Genomic DNA, 7,009 nt, shown 5'->3' with positions numbered 1-7,009 from the left:
GCGGTCGACCGCCATGGTCGACCGCCATAAGTCCAGAGACTTTCACGGTTGATCGTGACGGTCGACCGTCAGTCTGAAAAAATCTCACGGTCGATCGCCATGATCGACCATCAATATTTTTGGAAATTTTCTCGATTTTGTAAGTGGCTCGTGGTCGTCCGCAAAAATTCCATGGTCGACCGCCGTTCACCCCAACAGAAGTTTTAGTATAGTTTTCTGAAATGTTTTTTTACGGGATTGTGTGGGATTTGGGTATGGGCTTTGGCTGTAGTGTTTTCTCCTATTTAAACCCCTCTACCCCTCTTCTTCAAGCTGTCCGAAGCAATTTGAAAAACCAGAGTTTTGTTTTACTGAGAGCCAAATTTTCAAACCTATTTTCTCTGTTTTTCAACTTCACATCCCAAGCTTTAGTGTAATCTTTCTCCTTACCATAGGGACACTGTAAAGAGAGATTTTACACCATTTACTACTATTGTGAGCTTGATCTTGTGGAGAACAACTGTGTGGAAGTGAGATCTTGTGGTGATCAACTGTGTAGTTGTGAGATCTTATGGAGATCATTGTGTAAAAAAAGTTTCGGCTTCCAAACCGGGTTGTGTAGTGGATTCTCCTCGAGAGTGGGGAGCGGGGACGTAGGTCAGCGGGCCGAACCTCGTTAACACATCGCGCATCACTTGGATAATGATTTCTAACTCTATCTCTTTTACTTTGATTGTTCAATTTGTGGTGTATTGCTTGTCTCATTTTTTATTGCACAATTATTGCCTTAAGACCCTAATCACCCCCCTCTAGGGTCCAATAGAGGTTTGAGCTCTAATTTAGGGGGTTCCTCTACAGATGGGCAAAGTTAGACTCGAGGTTCTATCTCCAAAGGTTCATGTTGCCAACCAATTGCAGATACATGATTGACCAGTGGATCTAACTCTATTTCATCCTCAATAGACTCTTCAAACACTAAGTCAGATACACAGGAATCTAGCTCGCGCTCTCCCTCTTATTGCTCACTGGATATTCCCTGAATGAAGTTCACTTCCATGGGTTGATCAGATGGATCACTAGGTTGCCTATTGCTCACTGGATATTCCCTGAATGAAGTTCACTTCCATGGGTTGATCAGATGGATCACTAGGTTGCCTTCCTAGGTTGAAGATATTGAGGAATGAAGTTCACTTCCATGGGTTGATCAGATGGATCACTAGGTTGCCTTCCTAGGTTGAAGATATTGAGGTCAACAGTCATGTTCCCAAAAGATAGTTTTATCTGACTCGTCCTATAATTGATCAAAGCATTTAAGGTGGCTAAGAACGGTCTTCCTAGAATGATTAGGATTTGACTTTTGAGATTGGAAACGGGTTGCGTTTCCAAGACAATAAAATCAACAGGAAAAATAAACTCACCAACCTTGATCAAAACATCCTCTACCTCTCCTTTGGGAATTTTCACAGATCTATCAGCTAATTATAGAGTGCATCTGGTCAGTTTAAGTTCTCCTATACCTAGCTATTGATTGACTGAATAAGGAAGGAGGTTGACGTTGGCTCCCAAGTCTAAAAGTTCCTTATCAATGTGAGTATTACCTGTGACGCACGGAATTATGGCACAACCAGGGTCCTTATACTTTAACGACATGGGTTTCGAAAATATTTCACTGAGGTTAGTAGCTAAGAAGACTTTCTTAGGGACATTTGTGAGTCTTTTCTTAGTGCATAAGTCTTTCAAGAACTTTGCATAAGAGGGGATCTGTTCAGTTGCGTCTAAAATATGGATATTGATCTTGACCTTTTTAAAAGTTTCTAGGATTTTCTCAACCTGCGGAGAGTTTTTTCTAGGTTTGAGTCTGTCTGGAAAGGGGGCAACGGGCCTATACATATCTAGATCAGGCTTAATGTCATGTTTAGTTTCATAGTCATCGGAAGGAATTACTTCATCAGAAGGAGTGTGTTGAATGGGAGAAGAGGATTGATCCGGTGGCATTCTAACTTGGTTGTCTATCTGTTTTCCTGATCGCAAAGTGTGAACTGTATTCACATGGGCTGGTTGGGTTGAACTGGATCCATTGTCTTTAGGGTTAGCAACATGTTGACTTGGAAATTTTCCTCTCTCTCTCTCGCTTATGGCAGTGGCTAGTTACCCAAGTTGGGTTTCTAACCGGGCTATAGTTTGAGTGTTCGAGTTGAGCACTTGGTCGGTTGTTTGCATAAAGGAATTTAGAGTGGTGGATGACTGGGTCAACATGTTGGTGGTTTGTGTAGAAGCTTTGATCATAGCCTCTAAACCCTTTTCTAAGACACTTAGACGTTTATCATGATCAGAATTTGAAGGATTCACAGGCTGATGAGGATGAGGATGTTGGGTTGGAAAAGGTAGGTTAGCTTGTTGAAAATTGTTTGGTGGGTTGAACGGAACTCTGTTTACCCTAGGAAATTGTTGGTTTGAAGCGGGAATAAAAGTTTGATTTCTGGAGGGATTACCTTGATTCCATGCAAAATTAGGATGATTTCTCTAACCTAGATTGTAGGTTGGAGAAAATGGATCATTTCTAGGACGTTGGAATGTAGCGTTCATCTGTTCTAATGAATGGGGGTTTCGTAGGAGAGGGCATTCCTCTGAAATATGGGCAGAAGACTGACAGTTATGATAACCTGGGACAGAAACTTGATTATTTGAGCTGGAGCTTGTTCCTTAATTTCTAAGGTTTTTAACCTTCATAGAATTGTCACCATCTTTGCTTCGGAGGCAATGTTTGACTCTAAGGAAAGACCACTAGACTTAGGTTGGGGAACTGATGCAATTATGTCATCACAGTGTTCCGACTGCATGGTTTTTTCAGATAGACTCTCTAGAAATTCCCAAGCTTCATCGACGTTCTTTTTTATAAAATCTCCTTGGCACATGGATTCTAAGGAAGTCTTTGAAGAATAGTCTAATCATTCATAGATTATTTGGCATAATCGCCATTTCTCGAGTCCGTGGTGAGGACATTGAATGAGAAGATCCTTATTCATAGATTATTTGGCATAATCGCCATTTCTCGAGTCCGTGGTGAGGACATTGAATGAGAAGATCCTTAAACCTATCAAAGTACTTCCAGAATGGCTTTCTCGAGTCCGTGGTGAGGACATTGAATGAGAAGATCCTTAAACCTATCAAAGTACTTCCAGAATGGCTCCCTCTGGACAATTTTAAAGTTTTGAATGTTGTTTCTAAGCTTTACTGTTTTATGAATTGGAAAAAATTTCTTGAGAAAAGCAGTGACAAATTCATCCCAAGTTGAGATGCAATTTGTGAGCAAGCTATATAACTATTTTTTTACCTTGTCCTTGAGAGCAAATGGGATAAATCTGAGTTTGATCGCATCTTCAGTTAATTCTCTCATTTTAATCATAATACATGCTTCCTCAAATTCCGAGATAAAAATATATGCATCTTCTGTTTTATTTCTGAGAAATTTGGGAAGCATGTTTATGTAGTGCGGTCTAAGCTCAAAATTTGTTCCATTTGCTTCGGGAAGCCTAATGCAAGAAGGGATTGCATTTCTAGTGGGATAACACATATCTTGGAGAACGGGTTGATTAGTCATTTCTTCAATTGGTTCAACACGAATTAAACGATGAGTATTATCCCTAATCCACAACGGGTTGATTAGTCATTTCTTCAATTGGTTCAACACGAATTAAACGATGAGTATTATCCCTAATCCACATTTGCATACACCAAAACAACTTCTTTTTATTATTTTTTTAAGGAAAAAATTAGTTTTTTTTAGATTATGAGAAGTAAAAAGAAATAAAGGAAAATCCTAACTAAAACAAATCAAAAGCAATTATTTTTTAATCACTCTAAGTCTAGGGTTAAGCCTAACTCAACTAGACCAGCTCCTAACCAAAAACTCCTAAAATGAAAAGATTAAACTTTTACCTGTAGGTAGCCAGGTAAGGATAGTACTAGAGGGTGATCAGAGATCAATTAAGTATCTCGTTCCTTACGGAACACTTTATATAACCCCTAAACATTGCCTTAGACACCAACTAATCCAAGAAAACTTGAACCGGTTCACTTAGGAATTTCTTGTTCCTTATTGAGCTCGAGTCCTTAGGGGCCAACGTCTAATGAGTTTTAAGAAGGCTTGGGTTTGTGTAGTGAGGAATTAATGATTTGTGGGCTAAGGAAATAGTGATGAAATTCCTCACCTTATATTGATTATGGGGTTTTGTCCCTAAAATTTTTTTTAAGTGTGTGCCAAATCAAGATGCTCAAATCACTTTGGTGAATTCTTACTAACTATATGCAATGCAACCCTATGAATTAAAAGCAACTAAAAAGGATGAAAAAAAACCTTTTTATAATTAGGGTTAACAATCAAACAATTGTGAGAATTGTGAATATTATTTGAATTTATTATCTTGTTAGTAAATATCCAAGTGGAGGGTGGATTTTATTATGGTCGACAAAACTAAAATCTTTTTTTAAGTCCTAATTGTCTCTAAATGTGAAGAAGTAGCTAAAAGATAAAATTAAAAATTCTAGAAAGAAGAGTTACCCGAAAGTAATTCTTCAAGTTCTTGATCTTCAATCTAAGATTTATTAAACTCCAAGCGGTTCCTTCACAAGAAAACACACAAGTTAAAGAACCAAAATAATAAAATCCTACTTAGCACTCTTCACAAGAAAACACACAAGTTAAAGAACCAAAATAATAAAATCCTACTTAGCACCGTTCCCCGACAATGGCGCCAAAAACTTGATGAAGTTAAAGAACCAAAATAATAAAATCCTACTTAGCACCGTTCCCCGACAATGGCGCCAAAAACTTGATGGGGCATAAATATGTACTAAAAGTTGCAAGTGCACAACTAATCAAGTTATAGTATAAAAAGTTATTGATCCCACGAGGAAGGTATTTGTAGGATAAAATAAGATTCGGTTCTTATGTTTTGTGCGTGACAATTAGGAGTGATAAAAATTGTGATTGTGGAGAGGTATGAGTAGTGTTGTGAATATGTGCAAAAGTCAAGAACTTAGATGATAGAAATGAAGAGTGGATGTGATAAAAGAATAAATAAAAACATAAGGAAATAAAAATAAAGGAAATAAAATCAAGAAACAAATAATGAAAAATCAAGAACTAAGGAAAAATCAAGAAAGAAAAGATGAAGGATTCAATTAAAGATATAAGAAATCTAGAATTGAATCCACTAGCTAATTTCAATTATAAAATATAAAATATTCTCTTTTTATAATATTTTATCTTAGATTTATTAAGCATAGACTATCAAACCATTTAAGAAAAGTATAACCTATCAAATTATCATCTAAGCAAAATTAATATTCATGACAAGAACAACAACTAGATAATAATTCTAGAATTCATAAGCATAACCTATTAAACAACTCAAGATAAGCATAGATTATTAAATTCTTCTTCTACCAATTAGCTCTCTAGTTGATTATCCTATACATGATTATTTTAAGCATAAGAGAATAATTCATACAATATAAAGGAAATAAAGCTAATTTCATTCAATTCTAAGATTCGTACAAGAATTAGTTCCACATCTTAAGAAATAAAAACAATGAATGAAATGAAAAGAATAAGAACTAATTACAAAGAAAAGAAATAAGAACAAGAAACTTTATACTATGAACAAGAAATAAATCTAACTAAATTGCAAAAGAAATAAAAGTGCAAAAAAAAAATCTACTCTACAAATTAAAAATGCATAAAATAAAGACAAGAAAATGAATCTACTCTATAAGACATGAATGTAAATCTAAACTAACAAGCAATAAGAAAGAAATTACTAAAAAGAAATAAAAAATAAAAGAATAAAATAAAATAAAAGCAAACCTTCAAATTGATCTTCATCTCCATCATCATCATCAAACAAAGAGAAAAAAAAGTTAAAATGGTAAAAAAATTCTTTTATTGATTGCAACAAAAGTTACAATTTTTGGAAGGTCTTCTCAACTAATAGTAACCCTCCTCCCTAAATGGAGTTATAAAATTTTTCACACATCTAATCCCTTACTCTTTATCCCTATTTATAGTAAACATCAGTGAATGAGAACCCTTGGATTGAAATCTTATCCAAAAACCATGAATTTCAGCCTTAGATTCATAACTGCCTGTCGATGGTATCGATACCAGCATCGATAGGGGTATCGATGCGGGCATCGATACGAGCATCGATGCTGGCATCGATGCCTTCTTCTCTCTTGTTAATGTCTGAAGATTGCTCTTGTATTTGTTCTTGGGCTTGGGCTTTTGGACATTTCTTCTTCTTTTTTGGCTTTTGGGCTTAGGCTTTTTGGCTCATGCTTGAGTTCTTCATTTAATCAATGGATTTTTGTTGAGAGATGGGATTTTTTGGCTTTATTCTTCATTAACCTGCAATTAAAAAATAAAAATAATTATTAGTGGTATATTTATTCATTAAAAATAGATAATGATGGTATAAAATTATAATACATTTACCTACGTACAAAATTCTAAACGCAGAGTCCAGACCCGCATCCAGAATTTCGAACGTAGGGACCGGACCTGCATTCAGTATTCTAAACGTAGGGTCCAGACCCGTATTCAAAATTCAGAACGTAGGGTCACGTTGTAATATAATAAACGACGGAGTTAACTACGCGTTTCAAATCGAGAAACACTGAGAATGATCTCTCTGTTTTAATAGTGGAATGTGAACTTTCAGTCAATGTTGAGGGTAAAGAACTTGTCGAAACAAGTTATGATCGCCAAAACCTACCATTAATGGAGGAAGCCTGAGGCGGCGGCGTGGTGGTTTGAACACCCCTGATGGCTTTGGTCGACGGAGCACCCTGAGCTTGGAAGATCTTTGATTTGGAAGCAGTTCTCTTATTGGGAGTCATTCTAACCTTGGCAAAGAAGATAGAAAATGGTCGATGAAAGATTTAAGAACGAATCTTTCCTTCGCTGAAGTGCCAGAGAAGATAAACAGGAATCCTGTTAAGTGGTCAATAGGACAGCAAAAAGTAAAAG

Source organism: Asparagus officinalis, chromosome 4 (genome assembly GCF_001876935.1).
Source record: "Asparagus officinalis chromosome 4, Aspof.V1, whole genome shotgun sequence".
Classification (NCBI taxonomy): Eukaryota; Viridiplantae; Streptophyta; class Magnoliopsida; order Asparagales; family Asparagaceae; genus Asparagus; species Asparagus officinalis.
The sequence above is the reverse complement of the archived record's forward strand: the minus strand, read 5'-3'. Positions refer to the sequence as shown.